Raw genomic sequence first — 18993 nt, 5'->3', positions numbered from 1 at the left:
AGCTCCGAGGGGCAGGCTCGAGGCGGGGAGAGGGGCGGGGCTCCAGGGACCTGTTGATCGCAGGTGTCACTGGTCTGACTGGCCCCTGGGTATTGGGGCGTGTGCGCATGCTCCGCTCGCAGGGTCGGGCTCTGGGCGGCGGAGACCAGCCTCCTCTGCTCCAGTTCCCGGTGAGCCTCGGTACGGTGGCAGCAGTCCGTGTGTCTGGTGGGTGTCGGCGTGAAGCGGAGCTGGGCCAGCGGGAGGTAGCTGTGTGGGAGTGGAAGGCCGGTATTTCTCTACCTGGACCGCACGCTCCTCGCGCAAGGAGAGTAGAGCTCAAGGTAAGTCTCCGAAGCCAGCCTTGTGGTTGGAGATCCAGCGACCTGAGACCCCCGCGGGCCTGACCGGGACACTCTCATTCTAGCCCCAGAGCTTGTCTCTCCCCTCGCAACCCGGCGACATCCTCCAGACCCGGCCCTCAGGGCACACACACTCTTCGCTGGGCGGTTCAGGCGCCAGAGGTCGCGCAGCCCTCTCGCCCCTTCTGGTCGCGTCTGGCGGAGATGCCTCAGGCCAGGCTGGAGGCGCGCGCGAGGCGGGAGGAGGTGCTGTACTGGCTGGGTCCTGGTTGTTATTGCTGCCGTGTTTGAGGGCGGCGACGGGGCAGAAGCTGGAGTCCTGCTGGGGTTATGAATATTACCCTTACTTGGCTCCTGCCCCTCCCTGTCCAGGCCACATTGCCTCGCCTGAGCACACAGGTTTTTACTTAAAGGGGTCCAGGATGGTTATACTCCCTCCTTGGAGAAGAGAGATGACTGGACTCGTGAGATTCTTGGGGTGGTGGGTGGTGGTTTCTCAGTGGTAGTAGTGATGTATATAAAGTTAATGTTTAGCTTCTAAAGGGTGGCTTACGGGGCATTTACCAAACTATTTTAAAACAGTGTTGGAGAACAGGAAGTACTTGCACAGGTGTAATAGGGAGGGTTTCTAAAACCTGCAATCTGAGGATGTTTTGAGGTTTGTAACCCTACTACAAGGTTTTCTTGATCAATTCAAAGTATGCAGGGAATTACCAGTAGGACAGCAAAGTTTTCCGAACGTTTCCTTATCTGGAAATATGTATATGTGTGTGTATGTGTGTGTGTGTGTGTATAAATATATATATTTTGCAAAGAATATCTAAGGCTATTTTTGAGGTAGGTTTAATAGTAAACCTGTAGTCCCAGCTACTCGGGAGACTGAGGCAGGAGAATTGCTTGAACCAGAGCTTGCCGTGAGCCGTGATCGCGCCACTGCACTCCAGCATGGGCGACAGAGCGAGACTCCGTCTCCAAAAAAACAAAAACAAAAACAAAAAACCCCAGTAAACTTAGGAAGGAAGGTTTTTGTGATTAAGATCTGATTCACTTTCAGTTCTTTAAAGAAAAGCCTTGCTGGTTTTCACTATTTAAAGTGAGTAGCAAGTGCTAACACAAAATATCGGATGGAAGTGAACTTTTAGTTACATTTATACTTGTTAGTTTTATTTTCTGTTCTTTTCAGTTCCATGATGATGGTCTAAGCAAAGACCCTTAGTCCTGTTAAAGATACATTTAAAAAACAAAACAAAACCAAAGGGAACAAAACTTACTCTGCAAAAGTAATATATGATTTATCTGCTGTTCTCATAAGAATTCCAAATAGACAAACTCAGTGTAAGTAGTAGTTAATTATAGTCTGAGAAATAAGGTTTTTGTTTTGTATGTCAATGGCTTTTAAAATAAGCTCCTTGATACAATTTGTGCAGGTTCGTGATTACTGGTGATAAACCATGAAAGTGGTTTATTAAGATTTTTTCATTAATGAAACTAGTAGATGTGTGTATTTCTTCCTAACGTGTAAAAAAGAGACTAAGAACCGGCCTTTCCTTTTTCCTAAGAATTTTAAAAAGTATTTAAAAAAAATGTATATAGATTGTGTAAGTTCATGGAATTTGACACCAATAATCAATTCATTAATATTATTTTCACTAAACGATGCACAAGATAGTTTTAAAAAAGATATTTTAATGGGAAGGGAGACTTTTCCACCTAGTTTATTCTTTTCCTTAAAGAAAAAAAAGAAAAATCACAGTACTCTTAAGACCTGCCATATGTGCTGTGATTCAAATTCTTTTATATTGTTTAGTGTTAGATGTTTATTTTAAGCTCTTCAGTATCAAGAAATACAACTTCGGTACCATATGGTTTACAAGTTTGTTTTAGCAAGACAAAGTTTAAAAATGAAAGTTTTATCTCATTTAAGGTTACATATAGCTTTAAAAGCCAAAATCAGGATTATTTTCCCTCCTGGAACTGTTTGGAACTCTCTTACTTACTGGGGTAGAGGGGGTACATGCTTTACTCTACAACGTTCCAAAAACATATTTGATCTTTATAAAGTGATGGATTAAACTATCCTACAAAGATATTTAGTTACTAAAATACTTAGAAGATCCTTTTTGACAGCTTTAACTATATGGTATTTCTTGTAGAACTCAAAAACAACCTTTAGAAAGCTGGGTAGTTTATATATTGCATCTGGAAGCATTTTGAACACAGTGTGCTTGGTGTGCTAGGGCCAAAATGATTGCCAGGTTAGCTTACTCTGCTCATGAGCTCTTGTTTTAAGGAAGGAAGTGTGCTGATTTATGTCATCTTTGCAGAGCTAGGTAGAAATGATGTCACAAATAATAGTATTATTATATTGTTAATTTTGTACAGATAATTTTAGAAACTTTTGCATTACAGTATTTGCACATAAAAGGAGCACGGAATGGATGCAACCTGCTCTGCTACAAGTAAAAATCCTCAAAGGATAAATTTTAAATAACTTTATGTAATATCATAATCTTTACAGGTTATACATTTTTTAAAATTCATAAGAATACTATAGATACCATGTACAGTATATAGAATATTTAGGCAAATAATATTCTAGCTCTTCCAAGTTAACTCATATCCTCTATCAGGAATTGTTGAACCAAAAGCCCATGATTAGAACTGTGGTCTATGGTTAGAATTGAGTTTTAATATAATTGGTTTTCTTTGTGATCTTAGTATTTTTTTCTTTTTCTTTTTTTATGCTATGAATTTTATTTTGTTCATTTACAAACATTATTCATAGAAGGCTTCATTAGGCCACCAAAGATGTCCATGATACAAGAAAAGGCTACAAACCATTGCATCTGGCTAAAGAATTTTGATTTTACGTGAGACTTCAGAAGAGTTGCTTCATATACTCATCTTTGTAGTTCATCAGAATTTTTTTCTGCAGAATAAACCTTATTCCAATATCTTAGCTATTTTTATGAACAAAATCAGTTATTTGAGGTGTCATGGTATTTTTGAATTAATTTGAAGATAATTACATTAGTCTTCAATTTTGCACATATTACAAAAAAGAAGTTTTAAGAAATACCCTTCCTTTGGAAGTTTTTTACTGCTGCGCTTTTCTGAGTTAGAGGTATTCAATAAACATTATTGACCTCCTATTATATGCTAGGCATAGTGCTAAACACTAGAAAGTAAAAAGTTAATTAGATAATGTTGGCTGGGCACTGTGTCTCACGCCTGTAATCCCAGCACTTTGGGAGACTGAGGCAGGTGGATCACTTGAGGCCAGGAGTTTGAGACCAGCCTGGCCAACATGGTGAAACCCTATCTCTACTAAAAAATACAAAAATTAGCCAGGCATGGTGGTGCACACCTGTAGTCCCAGCTACTAAGAGGCTTGAGGCAGGAGAATCACTTGAACCCGAGAGGTGGAGGTTGCAGTGATCCAAGATTGTGCCATTGTACTATAGCCTGGGCAACCGAGTGAGACTCTGTCTTAAAAAAAAAAAAAAATCATTAAGTAGTTATTATTTTGAAAACTTGTACATTTGTTGAAAATTTCTAAATCAAATCTCTGTTGCTGACATTCTTATTTCAGTCACTTTATCTTTCTTTCTGATCCATTGACTGCTAACATTTTAACTCAATTTTCTCCTCTCCTTTCTAGTCCAGAAAAGTTTTGTAAATGAACATTTACAACAATTCTTATTGAAAATCCACTTATAATGTGAAGCATTCCCAAACATTCATTTTACAAATTGGGTTTTTCATATACTAGTTATTCTTAAACTAGGATAGCTCCATAACAAAAATTGCTTGTCATTTACTAAGAACCGCTACTAAAATTTTAAATTTAAGAAATTGACATGGTGTTGAACAGTTTATCTGATCTCATTAATCTGAATTAAAGCAATAGTTAAGTTTAATATATCAGTTTAAGGTATTTCCTTAAAGAAAGCAAAATGGAATATAAAATATATAATACAGCTTTTGCTTTTTTCTAAATCCTTGTTGATATTGTTAAAAATCATTTTACGTGGAAGATAATGTTATTATAATTAGCCTGCATTCGTTGAATGCCTATGTTTTGGCCATTTATTAGGTATTTTATACATGGTTTATGATTCTCACAATAGCCCTATGAACCTTTTTATATTGATTTTGATGATAGATGATGAAACTGATACATTTTTAATGATTGAGTAGTTGAGCAATGTGTTGTAAATTTTATATCAGAAGAGGAATAAAATATCTATGGGAATTATAAGGTCACTATCAGGGTATGGATTCCATCCTTGTCAAGAACCCATCAGGGTATTCTTTGCCCATCAGATACCTCATGCTTTGGCTTTTTCTTAACTCCTCATCCTGCATAATAAACTGTTGCCCCTCTCATGGTTCCCCTCCCCATATTTAGGTGAGCAGATTGTTTGAGCCCTAGATTTTTCCTCCTATATGGTGCTGCCATATAGGCATGAGATAATGCTCCTCCTTTGTCAGTGTAGTACTGACACTGACCTACCTGCCAGATGGTAGGAAATTGTCCTATACTTTAGTGCCTAGGTTGTCTTTGTTAGGAACACTGTTTTTTCCAAAGGGTTTGTTGTTTGAGATTTTACTTTATTTCCTGAGCTTCCTTTAATAAATATTTGGTGAAAACTTAACCATGCACTGTGTTCTGTTCCAGATGCTTGCGATTTGCTTTACATTCTAAGTGGATTTGGAGAAGAGACAATAAAGAATAAACAGTCAATTCTATAATATATTTAGAAGGAGAAAAGTGCCAAGGAGGAAAGAAAAAGTAGAGCAAGGTAAGAGGAACTGGGAAAGTGTGGTACAGATTGTGATGGTTTGCAATTTTAAGTAAGTGTAGGCCTCATTTAAGTGATTTTTTTTTAGCAAAGCAATTATGAAGGGAGGGAGGGCAAAGCCATGTGGGCATCATGGGGGGAATGTGTTCCAGGCAGGAGAATGGCCAGTGCAAACAATATAGAGAACAGAAGTTTGCATGGTGTGCAGGAATGAGAAGGAGACTGATGTGGCTGGAATGGGAAAGCCAAAGGTCAAGAAGTTGGATGAGGGACTGGGCAGATAGTGACCTTATGATTTAATTTTAGAAAGATATCTGTCTACTCCCCGGAATAGACTTATATGTTACTGTGTAAGGGTCAAAGCCAGGAGACAGGCAGCTATTTTTTAGTCCACACAAGATGTGATGATGGCCAAGACCAGAATTGTTGAAGTGGAGGTGGTGAGAAGTGGTCAGATCCTGAAATATGAGAGAAAAAGAAGTCAAAGATGACATCAAGATACTTGTTCTCAGCAACTGGAAAGATAAAGTAGCCATTGACTGAGATGGGGAAGAAGGTATAGATAAAGTTAAGAGTTCAGTTTGGGGCTTTGTCAAGGCAAATAAGTGTTAGGTTATTGCTGACTTGACATAATTTTCTTCTGGAGATCATGTCTTAAAGTAGACTACCATAAGCCATTTTCTTTATGACCATGTCCTATATTCTGGATACATGTGTATGCTTGTCTTTTGCTAGTTAGTTACTAGTGGAAACTGGTGAATAGGTAAAAGCAACATGAAATAAATCACAGTTTTTTGTTAGACACAAAGCAATAGAGCAAAAAAATGGAAACATTGAAAATTACTTAAAATTTACCGTCTTTTTGTTGGCAGTATTATAGTCTTTTTTCTTATTAATTTTATTTTCTGTCTTTGTTGTATAAATTTTCTACTGCAGTCTTCTCTAATTCCTCCATTTCTAGAGTGACAATGGTTTTATACATCAAAGAATATTTATTCTTCAATTATACCTTCCTTACTATAATCCTTTAGCTTTATAAACACAAAGTTACTTCTCTAATGAAAGATATTTTTTCTTTTTTCTGACACTGTCTACTTGAAGATAAAGGTTTTTTTTTTTGTATTACTTCAACTTGGTATAACTCTTCTGTTTGCTATCTAGTTATCTAAAATAAAATCTTAAATACTTCTACTAGTAAGATGAGCAGTTGTAGCATATCATCAGAAAGTCCTCAGTTTATCTTTGAGGAGCTGTTAGTGAAAAGATGTTAATATGAAGTTTTACTTTACAGCTTGATGTGTACTGTTAAGAATATCTTTGAATAGAAGTGATTCTCTACTAATATGGAATTATGGATATTTCTAATTTTCTTTATGTAGTATTTCTGTGGTATTTCAGAAATGTAATGAACAAGTACTGTTTGATAATCAAAAGAAAAAATCAATACACATAAAAGAACAAAGAGTCTTATGGCTTTATCAACCATTATATTAGTTTCCTAGGGCTGTTGTAACAAAGTACCACAAACTGGGTGGCTTAAATGACAGAAATTTATTCTCTCACAGTTCTGGAGCTAGAAATCCAAAATCCAGTTGTCAGCAGGATTGGTTCCAACTGAGGGCTCTGAATGGAATCCTTCCTTGCCCCTTCCTAGCTTCTGACAGTGGCTGTTCATCTTTGGTGTTCCTTGACTTGCAGCTTCATCCTTCTAGCCTCTGCCTCTGTCATCATTCTCTCTCTTTCTCTTTTTGTAATGACTGCTACCAGTCACATTGGATTAGGGCCCACCCTAATGACCTCATCTTAATCTGATAACATTTGCAAATACCCTGTTTCCAAATACATTGACATTCACAGGTCTGGGAGTTAGACATGTGTTTTTGGGAGACACAATTCAACCCATAATAGGTATAATGAATCAGGTTTAAGATGCCATTATCATTTACCTAGAGCATTCTAGTAGCCTGATAAAGTTATTGGATGTTAGAATTATTGGATGTTAGAATTTGACCAAATTCCATATAGTGTCATCCCCTTTTGGGGGAAAACACCTATTAAATAATTTATATAGCATGGTGTAGATTACTTAACTAATTATGTATTGGGCTTAAGTTTTGGAAGGAGAAAAGATAGTCTGATAGTCTTGTCTGGGGTAATGAAGGAGAGTGGCTCTGGAATCTTGCCTTTTGGGATAAAATTATTGCTGGTAAAGCACTGACTCATAAGAAAGCAGCAGTGACTTATTTTCTTTTCTTTCTCTCTCTCTTTCTCATACTTCTGATTAATTTTGAAGTTCAAATTTAAGTTTTTTATTTGTAAATATTTTATTGGAAAGTATTAATAACTGATATTAAGCACTTAATAAAGTTAAAAATTTTGTTTTTTTCTTATTTAAGCCTTACAGAAATTTTAATAACAGTAAATGTTGTAATTATCCTTATTTTACAGGCAAATGTGGATATATGTTTATAACTGCACAAATGCATTCTGAAGGGACACATAAGACATTGGTAGTGGTTGCCTATGGGGAATATAATTGATATGGGGGAGACTTGGTTTTCCTTATATGCTCTTCCATACTGTTTAAAAAATTATTTACGAAAATGTATACTAAAAGAGAGGGAAATTGCTGAGTTTTTCCTTTTAGCTGGACTATTAACTCTTTTAGGAAGAAGCAGTGATCTATCAAATTGTATTGATACATTCAGTAGATCTGCTACTGAAGTACTTATTTACATTGGAGTTAAAAACACAAATGCAGTTTGACAAATATAAATTCTTAGAGTAAGTTCTACTCTTTTATTTGGGGATATATTATTTTACTTATTTCATATTTGCAGTGTTGTAGAGTAATGCAGTTGCTTTTAACAAGCCATAAGTGAACTTCTGAGAATTTCATTCAATGTAAACAGTTTAGGAGACTATAAGATGCTTTGAAGTGATTCTGCCATTTTTCTCATGTTTTTCTTTAAGAATTTCTTAAGCATTGTGAAATATATTTATGTATTTAAACTTTTAGAAATTTTTGCTGTTAAGGAAAAAATTATTCATGACAATTGTTAAAGACGGTAAGGAAGACACTTGTTACAGATAGATATAGGGAGCACTGCAGTGGAGTCTTGCAGATGGGGAGAGAGATTGGGCTCTACTCTGTATACTACAAGTAAAAACGGGAATTTATAGACAATGATGTGGGTGTGGTTGGTGGATGGAAAATTACTAGGGGGCAACATTAGGAATAAGAGGATTCTGGCCAAACTGACCTAACAGGATTCTTGTTGAAGGCAGGCCAGGGTGATCAGACATCACCTAGAGGATGGTGAAGGATGAGGAACCTAATCAGGTATGAGGGTGATCAGATAAGGAGAATGGCTGGCTTGACTTAGTAGGACTTTTGCTAAAATTGGACAACATAGAGACAAACAAGTCCAAAAGTTGAGGAATAGATGAAAAAGAACATGGAATAGCTTGAGTAGAGTTTGATCAAGGAGAGAATCTTTGTCAATATTTTCTGACACCTGTATCTGAAAATATCAAATAGTTACTTGTATTAGTCCCATTCAGAAAATCAAAACTGTCGTATTACATTAGAATTAGTATTAGTGACAGGGGCGCAGTGGCTCATACCTGTAATATCAGCACTTTGAGAGGCTAAGGCAGGAGGTTCGCTTGGGCCCAGGAGGTCAAGGTTGCAGTGAGTCATGATCAGGCCACTACACTCCAGCCTGGATGACAGAGTGAGACTCTAACTCAAACAAAAACAAAAAACAAAACAAAACAAAAAGACCTTAAGGAGCCACCAGGGGAAGATAAATTATCTGGTGTTGGAAGTTGCCACTGTCCCTACGCTTAAGGTCCAAAGACAGGAGCCCAAGAGCTGGAGCCACCAAGCCTGACCTAGAACCTTAGAGGCCTTTCTATAGACGGGGAACTTGAGCCTTCGAGGAGAATATGCCAGAGATAGCACCAGGGCAGAGAGAGAAGGGGAGAAATACCTTGGCTTCTCTCCTCTGTCTTTGATTTTCTGGCAGTGCCTCTCATTGGCTGAAATGGGCCAGAAATGGATTCACAGGGATCCTGGGAAATGTTTGCAGAGATCAGCTCTGTATGGTTGTCCCATACAGAGCAGAGCAAAGGAGAGAGGAGGATGATTTTGAAATCAAACATGGACATAAACTGCATCGCACTGAAAACTTACCACAATATACAATAGCACCTTGCACTTCTCTTCTAGTGCCACCCCAAAGAAGCAAACACTTTTAAGTCTTTCAGCTGATTATTCTATAGTTTTATTTATATTTCTAAATATGAATTCTGTATTGCTATTTGGTGATTTTTCAAGCTTAAATTAACATTAATTTTCTATGATGATGGATGTCAATTTAGTTCTTTTATTTTCTTCCTTATTGTTGCAATAGAATTGTATCTTTTTTAAATTTTAAATTTTGTGAATATGTAATAGTTGCACATCTTTATGGGGTACATGTGATATTTTGATATAAGCCTACAATGTATAATGATCAAATCAGGGTTGATGGGATGTCCATCGCCTTACACGTTTGTTTTTTTGAGTTAGTAACATTCTAATACTACCCTTGTAGTTTGAAATATACAATAAATTACTGTTAACTTTAGTCACCATATTGTGCTACTGAACACGAGAACTTATTCCTTCTAATTGTATTTTTGCACATTGACCAACCTCTCTTTATCCCTCCTCTCCACTTCCTTTCCCAGCCTCTAGTAATCGTTATTCTGCTCTCTATCTCCATGAGATTGTTTATTTATTTTTTAGCTCCCACATATGAGTGAGTACATGGGATATTTGTCTTCCTGTGCCTGTCTTACTTCACTGAATATCCTTCGGTTCCATCCATATTGTTGCAGTTGACCAGATTTCATTCTTTTTTATGGCTGAATAATATCCCCTTATGTATACATACCATATTTTCTTTATCCATTCATCCATTGGTGGACACGTAGGACACTTAGAGTGATTCCATATCTTGGCTATTGTGAATAATGCCACAATAAACATGGGAGTACAGACATCTCTTTGATATACTGATTTTCTTTCTTTTGGATATATAACACTAGGGATTGCTGGATTTTACATTACTTCTTTTTCTCCTGGAACGCATGTAATAAAAAAATAATAATAATATATTCTCACTATTTTTTATAATTATTTTTATGATTTAAATCATTTCAACCACTTTATTATACTTCTTTATAATAAAATAAAAGATGTATATTTTTCCCTTGTGGATTATGTTATACATAAAATTACTTTGGGAACCAGTAAATCTGAACTTTCACTGTCTCCATTTTCAGTATCTATATGCACATAATACATTTTAAGAAATAACTAAAACCTAAGAAGTTAAAAGTTTATTACAAATGTATCTTTTAGTGAGATAAGTTGAGCGTGAGTTAAGGTGCCCAATTAAAGGAAGCTTAAAGTACACCAATATTTTGAGTTGCTCCTTTGTTTGGCACCTGGAGATTTTTGTAGTAAACCTAGAAAATAGAATGCAGGCCGGGCGCGGTGGCTCACGCCTGTAATCCCAGCACTTTGGGAGGCCGAGGCGGGCGGATCACAAGGTCAGGAGATCGAGACCACGGTGAAACCCCGTCTCTACTAAAAATACAAAAAAAAAATTAGCCGGGCGCGGTTGTGGGCGCCTGTAGTCCCAGCTACTCGGGAGGCTGAGGCAGGAGAATGGCGTGAACCCGGGAGGCGGAGCTTGCAGTGAGCCGAGATCGCGCCACTGCACTCCAGCCTGGGCTGGGCGACAGAGCGAGACTCCGTCTCAAAAAAAAAAAAAAAAAAAAAAAGAAAATAGAATGCAGTAAGATGTAGGACAGGTGAAGGGTATTTGTCATTATCTTGTAAAGTAGGAGGAAGGCAATTGTGAAAGCAGAACTGGGAAAGAACTACAGACTAATTGTTAGCCAGATCAGTTCTAGGAAAGTGTAAATTTGGAACTGGCAGATCTGTAAATTAATTCCTTTAAATCTAACCATACCTTTAATCTCTGGGAAAATCATTATGTTTTCTTGGATGTGCATATCCCAATTTGAAGATCGCTGCCTTTAAATAGTAGAGAACCAAGATTTTAGGGTTGGTGAAAAGTCAAAAAAGGAGAAGGTGACTTGCTAGAGGACAAGTTAGAAATCCCAACTAATTAAGAGTTTCCTCCCTGGTACTTCTGTGTTCGTGATCTTCCTGATGTGCTTCTAGAATCTTTACCTTCCACATTATTTTTCTTAGTGCTACTAGGGTTACCTTAAAACAGGTCTGATCATCATAGGTGCTTTGGTTAGAGGTAAAAGTGTTAAATTGGCCCTTAAAGTGTTTAATTCCGAATTTTAGCTCTACTACTTACAGTCTCTAAAACCTGGAGTCCATTAAACTTCTCCTGACCTGATATTTCTTACAGTGTCAAAAGAAGGAAAAAAGTTAGTTTAGTTTAGTAGCTTTCATACTTTTTTGACCATAACTCAAAGTAAGGAAGATGATTTGCATCACAGTCTAAGTACCTATATCCATATAGTATTTTATTGGAGACCTGAATTTCTTTTTAAATATTTTTATTTTATTTTATTTTTTGAGATGGAGTCTTGCTGTGTTGCACAAGCTGGAGTGCAGTGGTGCTATCTCGGCTCACTGCAAGCATCACCTTCTGAGTTCAAGCAATTCTCCTGCCTCAGCCTCCTGAGTAGCTGGGATTACAGGTGTGTGCTACCACACCTGGCTAATTTTTGTATTTTTAGTAGACACGGGGTTTCACCATTTTGGCCAGGCTGGTCTTGAACTCCTGACCTCGTGATCCGCCCACCTTGGCCTCCCAAAGTGTTGGGATTATAGGCATGAGCCACCACACCTGGCCTGAATTTCTTTAAACAGAACCGATGTGTAAATGCTACATTAAGCCCAAAGCAGCCATGTTTTATTATATTACAGAGTGTTAACAATGAACTGTTAGAATGCAGATTACTATATACTAGCCAAAAGAATATCATGACTGTCACATTTTAAACTTGTGTTTCTTAGCATGTATGAGGTTTAGAATTATTTAACAATGAAACCCAGTGCATTTAAATATTGTGGAGTTAGGGAGGGAGGTTAGTTATAAATATCTTTATAGATCTGATTTAAAGCTATGGTTGGGGAGGCTGAGGTGACTAGAATTTGTGGAGCAGAATGCTAGAAGGGAAAGAATTTCACAGAGAGAAAACCCTGGCAGTCTGCATAAGAGTGCCCTTGAATCTCTGGCTGGGAACTGGGTACAGGGAGAAACTCCAGGAGGCTGGGGAAAGGAGTACTTGAAAGTTGAACAGGGGAAATTTGAAACTATGTTGAACAGAATAAAATTGAAAACAATATAGCAGACTGTGTGGGATTTAAACTAAGGCAGTGTGGAGGGAAATTTATAACACGAAATGCTTATATTAGAAAAGAAGAAAGCTCTAAGCTTTTATCAGAAAAATGGAAAAAGAAGAGCAAATTAAGCCCAAAGTAAGCAGAGAAAAAAAATAATAGAGTTCTGGAAACCAATGAAATAGAAAACAGGAAAGCAATAGAAAAAAAAAATTAGTGAAATGAAAAGCTGATTATTTGAAAGTATCAATAAAATTGATCCCTAGCCAAGACTGATCAATAAAAGAGAAGATACAAATTAACAGTATCAGGAGTGAAAGAATGGACATCATTGCAAACCTTACCAACATTAAGGGGATAATACAGAGTATTGTGAATTTTTTTGCCAATAAATTTGACAACTAGGTGAAATGGGAAAAGTCCTTTAAAGACATAAACTATGAAAGCTCCCTGAAGAAGAAGTAAAAACCTAAGTAGCACTTTCTATCAAAGAGATCGAGTTTGTGATTTAAAGTATTCCCATAAAGAAAATTCTAGGCCCAGATAGTGCTACTGATGAATTGCACCAGTCTTTTAAGAAGAAATAATAGCAGGTCTTCATAAACTCTTCCAGAAAATTAAAGAGGAAAAAACCCTTCCCAGTTCACTTTATGAGATGATTATAACTCTAATAACGTCCAGGCACTGTGGCTCACACCTGTAATCCCAGCACTTTGGGAGGCTGAGGTGGGCGGATCACGAGGTCAGGAGATTGAGACCATCCTCGCTAACATGGTGAAACCCCGTCTCTATTAAAAATACAAAAAATTAGCCAGGCGTGGTGGTGGGTGCTTGTAGTCTCAGCTACTTGGGAGGTTGAGGCAGGAGGATGGCATGAACCTGGGAGGCGGAGCTTGCAGTGACCCGAGATTGACTTAAAACAATAGTAATGAAACAGGAAAGGTTCCCTTGTGCGATGGGGGTGTCACTCACTTCTTCAGTGTCCCCCGCTCAGACCCCTAAGGGAGCATACAGATGGTCAGGCTTTGGGGCTCTGATCCCATGGCAGTGTCTAGGGGTGAATGTTTACAGCTCCTGAAGCCCCAGTGAGCGTGTGTTACAGGGTGGCTCTTTTAGTCTGCCTATAGGCACTTGTGTTAACCAGCTCAATTAGACCCTCTACCTTGTCACAAGGACAGAGGGCTTTTTGTATCCCAGGTTTCTTGCCTTGGTGTAGGGGAAGAATCGGATCACATGTGGTCTTGGAGAATGAGTATAAATAAAATTTTATTATTATATAAATAAAGTTTTATTGAGTCAAAGTAGCTCTCAGCCGGTGGGGGAGCCAGAAGGGAGATGGTTTTCACCTGGAGTTGGGCTACTAGTTGGCCCCGGCCAAACTCCGCCTCTTCCCGGTGATCAATGACCTGGTGGTGTGCCAGTGCCTGTTGATGTGCTTTTGTGCTGGCATGCTTCTTTTGATGACCAGCCGCTCACATCTTCTTCTGCCGATGTGCTCCTCTTGACATCTGGCTGCGTGTGTGTGTGCTCACTAAGGTTTCGGGTTTTTATAGGCCCAGGATGGGGGCGTGGTGGGCCAGGGTGGTCTTGGAAAATGCAACATTTGGGCACAAAGGCAGGAGTGCCTGTCCTCACCTAGGTCCATGGAGGTGGAGCCCTAGCCAGTGACCACAGCCTCCTCTACCCAGCACTTCCCTTCCCCACTTCCATATCATTTAAAGGAACCATGCTCCTCCCTTCCCAGTACTCCTGTGTCAATAACACATACAACCCAATACAATAATAAGTAGAAGATTTGAATGTGTATTTCTCTGAAGATATATGTATGGCATATATCTTCATAAAACTACTCCATATCATTAGTCATTACAGAAATGCACATTGTAACTGTAATGTGATACTGCTAAACACACCCACTAGAATAGTTTAACTTAAAAAGACTTACAGTAACAATTGTTGAAGATGTGGAGTAGTTATAACTCTCCTATATAAGGGGGGAATTAAAAATTGTATAGTATTCAAAAACTTAGGAAAGCACTTTGGCAATTTTCTATAAAGTTAAGCATACATTTACAGTACAACCTAGCAGTCCCACTGCTAGGTATTTACAAGAAAAATGTGTCCACAGAAAGACTTGTACTTGAATGTATATAGGTACTTAATTCATAATAACCCCAAAATGGAAACAACTCTAATTAATCTACCTACTGGTAAAGAGATAAGCAAAAGAATATTATTCCGTAATCAAAAGGAATGTACAACTACTGATTTGTGCAGCAATATAGATGAAACTCAAAAGTATGAGTTCATTTATGAGAAATTCTAGAAAAGTTGAAACTAGGACAGAAAGTGGATCAGTGTTTCCTTGCGGGTTGAATGTATTAATTTTCTATACTACGTAACAAATTACCACAACTTTAACAGCTTAAAACAATGCACATTTATTATTTCACAGTGTTAGTAGGTCAGAAGTCTAGGTCGTTTTTAACTGGATTCTCTGCTCTCTGTCTTACAAAAGTGGTCGAAGCATCAAATGACCTGGCCTTTTATCTGGAGACCCTAAGGAAGAAGAATCTGCTTTCGGGTTCATTCAGGTTGTTGGCAGAGGTATTTCCTTGTAGGAGTGAGGTTCCTGTTTCTTTGTTAACTGTCAACCAGGACCTGTTCTCTCATGTTAAGGCCCCCTCCACCTTCGAAGCAGCAATGGCACATCAAGTCTTTCTCGTGCTTCAAATCTTTCTTTTTCTGTCACCAGCCAGAGAAAGCGCTCTGCTTTTAAGGATTCATGTGATTACATTAGGCCCAACCAGATAATCGCCATATTTTTAGGTCAACTGTGCCGTATAATGTAACGTGATAATGGAATAGATATCTTGTCATATTTACAGGTTTCTATAGGGTATGAAATCTGGGGATGGGGGTTGGGTGCACTTTTGGAATTCTGCCTACCACAGTGAGGAAGGTTATTGACTGTGAAGCGGCACAGGAGAGCTTCTCAGGGTGATGGAAATGTTCTATAGCTTGGTTCTGGTAATGGTTACATGACTGTAGGTTTGTCAAAACTTATTGAACTGTACACTAACGGGATGAATTTTATTGATTGCAACTTACACTTCAAAAGCTGGTTAACTTAAACATCCTATGTACAAAAATATTGTACATAGGAAAATTAGCTGTCACTGAGATACTAGTGACCTCTGAATGGTTTAATTTGTATCTTATCGAATAGAAAATAGACTAAAATAGAAATAGAAAAAACAATATAAAATAGAAGAAAGAGTAAGGAAAACTACAGTTGTGTGTGTAAGTAGATTTAGAGGAATAAAAGGGAGGAAGGAGTTAATTACTAGCTGTTCCTCTAGACCTTCTGTTAGAGTTAGATTCCTTCTGCTTTGCCTTCCTTTTTGCTACCCAAGTATTCTGCCTGGGGATTATAAATCTGAATGGTCTTAGCAACATCAGCTCTAGACCTCTGTCAGATATAATAGCAATTGTGCACAACATAGACTATAGTGACTATCTGCTGTCATCCATCCAGCCATCTATATATGGTGCCATTATGTGAAATAAAGACTAAAATAATATTGTCCTTTTGGCTCCAGTGTAGTAATTACTACCATAAACCTGGTGTTTCTGATATTCTTTCAGGCTGCCATTTTTCTCACTTGCATGCCCTTTCTTTACCATTTCATCTATTCTTATGGTTTCTTATGTTTATATGTTCATGACTTGAAAATCCATTATGTTCAACCCTAAACTCTTCTACAGGATTACCTTTTGAATCTAAATGTTTACTGGATCTCACCCCTTGAATGTTCTGTAGAATCTCTTTCATTTTATCCCAAATGGAACTCTATTTTCTCTCAAACAAGCTCATTTTCCTATAAATGCTATTTGAGTTGGTGTAACAGTCCTACTACCATTCACTGTAGAAACCTGGGAACTTTCTTTACTTTCCTCTCTGCTTCATAGGTTTTGCTGACTTTACATCTGAAAGAGTGTCATATTCATCCCCTGTTCCTGCTACTGCTGCCCTTGTGCAGGCCCATGCCATCTCTCCTCCGCATTCCTTCACCAGCCTCCCAATTTATCCCTTTTACGTGCAGATTAATTTACCTCAAATTCATCTGATTCATTGCCATGGTCTGTTTATACCACAAGTCTGATTGTAATTTCCCTGCTTAAAACCAACAAAAGCTTTTTGGCACCTATTAGGTGAAGTCTAAATTTCTTATGTGACCTTCAAGACCAGCCATGATCTGACCCCTGGTTCTGTCTGCCTCATACTTTATTGTGTATATTACTTGATTACTTGGTTCATAGCATTTCTTTGAAATACATCTTGTCCTCCCAACATACACATGAAACTTGTGCTCATTTTTCGTTTTATAGTAAGATGTAACCTCTCTAAGAAGCCCATTCTGCTTCCACGTGGATCTTATGCTATAATATGCATATCTCTGACTTTGCATATTTACATGTTTTGTTCTTTTTTTCTTTGGGCTTCAGCTGCACATAACTGAGTTAATATTTTTTTATTTTCTAAGTTGGCTGTCTAACCTTGTTTCAATTATACATATATACTCCTTGCTCAGGTGATCATATAATGCATATGTGTTTTCACACATACATTGTTTTACCAAAGTGAGATCATATTAAATTCCTGCATTTTGCCTTTGTCACTCAACAACACTGTTGTATTTTCCTCTAATGTGGTCTTGTGGTCTGTCTCTGGAGAGTGGCTATAAACACTACCCCGTCCCTGACAGGACTTCAGGAGATCTGGTCATTGGTGTTTACAGTGTGCCTTTCACAGGATACTTCTTTATCCTGGCATATGACCTAATGCCTTAGTATCCATGACCCTTGATAGGTGTCTCTCACAGGACACTTGTTTATACTGGCAGATGCCCTTGTAGCTCTTGTCTTACCTGTGTTGAGTTTATTCCTATCTAGATAGCCATTCTCTGGAAGAGTCCTGACCAGAAAAGAAGTTGGATTCCGCTGTTGTTGGGTGAGACACACAGGATACAACTCACTAAAACACATGAAATAACAGAAGCAGTGTTACTTACAAATTGAGAGAGGAGAGGGCAGCATGCCTCCTACGGCCAACTGGAAGCGAGGAGCCACCAAGACACGCATATTCAACCACTGGGTAGGGAGCAAGAGACAGAGAGCAAGGGGAACCTGTGAGCCAAAGCCTTTATTGGAGTCCAGGATATTACCTAGGTGGGTTTCCTGCAGGGAGTTCTAATTGGTGGGTTTAGAGTAAGTGGGTACATGTTTCATGGAGTCACTGCGACTGAAAGGTGGTCACTGTGGCATATCTGCACAGCCCATGCAGGCTGTGTGAGTCAGTAGGTCAAGTCAAGGGGGTTGTATTTCACTGACCACCTATAAAGAGGTGGTAACTAGGAAGCAATTGTATAAAGTAGATATCTGGATTGACCACATTGAGGAACTAGCAGGCAGAAAACTGGAAACTGTCAAGGGTAACTGAGCACTATTTCTGATACGAGAAAGTCCAACTTATGTTCAAAGTGAATGCAGAGGTAACATAAAATTATAGGAATTCACTGCAAACACCCTGTTAGCAATTATGTTCCTACTGATGGATATTTACTTTATTTCCTTCATTATTTACTAGTACAACCTAATGTACCTCAATGAAAATAGTACTTTTATTTCTGGGGTATAGATTCTCAGTATTGAGTTTTGGAGGTTGAAGTGTGTTTTAAATTTTAATAGTTGTTGCCATGTTGATCTAATATTGCCAGAGAGTATAATAGTATGATTACATTTTTTGTTAGCAGTGAAAGAAGGTACTTCTTCCCTTTTATCTTCACCAATAGTATTTTAATATTTTTGCCAGTCTGCTAGAAATGAAGCAGCTTTCAACTACTGTACTATAATTCCTCTGATTTTGGAGGTCCCCAAGATCCCTCCCACCTGACAGATTCGTTGATTCTCTAGCAGGACTCACAGGGCTCAGCATATAGTTGTATGCATTGCTGTGATTTATTACAGTGAAAGGATATAAAGCAGGATCAGCAAACAGAGAAGGAGCAGGAGGTGAAGTCTGGAGGAAACCAGGCACAAACTTCCAGTTGTCTTCTGCCGGTGGAGTCATACAGGGCACACTGATTTCTCCAGCAATAGATTTTGTGATGACATGTGTAAAATGTTGTGTACCAGGACGCTCATTAAAGACTCAGTGCTTAACATTTTATTATGGGGTGGTCACATAAGCATCCTCTGCCTGGGACGTACCAAAATTCCAGAGTTCCAGAAGGAAAACAGGTGTTCAGGATAAACATTTTGTCTGTGCAGTTTAAGTGCAGTGACCCACTCTTATCAGGGTCATAGAAGCCTTCCCAAATCTTGAATTCCCAAAGGTCAGCCCTGCAAGCAGACCACTGTAAGGATGGCAGTCTCAGGAGTGCTATGTAAAGTCTTTTCT

General features: G+C 38.3%; 1 protein-coding gene across 1 annotated transcript in view; it reads left to right on the top strand.

The window, feature by feature from the left end:
- Nucleotides 1–20: 20 nt before the first annotated feature.
- The window catches only part of USP53 (ubiquitin specific peptidase 53), a 78533-nt gene continuing 59560 nt past the window's right edge, over nucleotides 21–18993 (top strand). The window contains exons 1-2 of the mRNA XM_050792334.1: nucleotides 21–323; nucleotides 5023–5146. The gene's annotated coding sequence lies outside the window, so the exon portion shown is untranslated. The remainder of the gene's footprint in view (nucleotides 324–5022; nucleotides 5147–18993) is intronic.

Source organism: Macaca thibetana, chromosome 5 (genome assembly GCF_024542745.1).
Source record: "Macaca thibetana thibetana isolate TM-01 chromosome 5, ASM2454274v1, whole genome shotgun sequence".
NCBI classification, from domain to species: domain Eukaryota; kingdom Metazoa; phylum Chordata; class Mammalia; order Primates; family Cercopithecidae; genus Macaca; species Macaca thibetana.
This window is presented reverse-complemented; position numbering and strand designations above follow the sequence as displayed.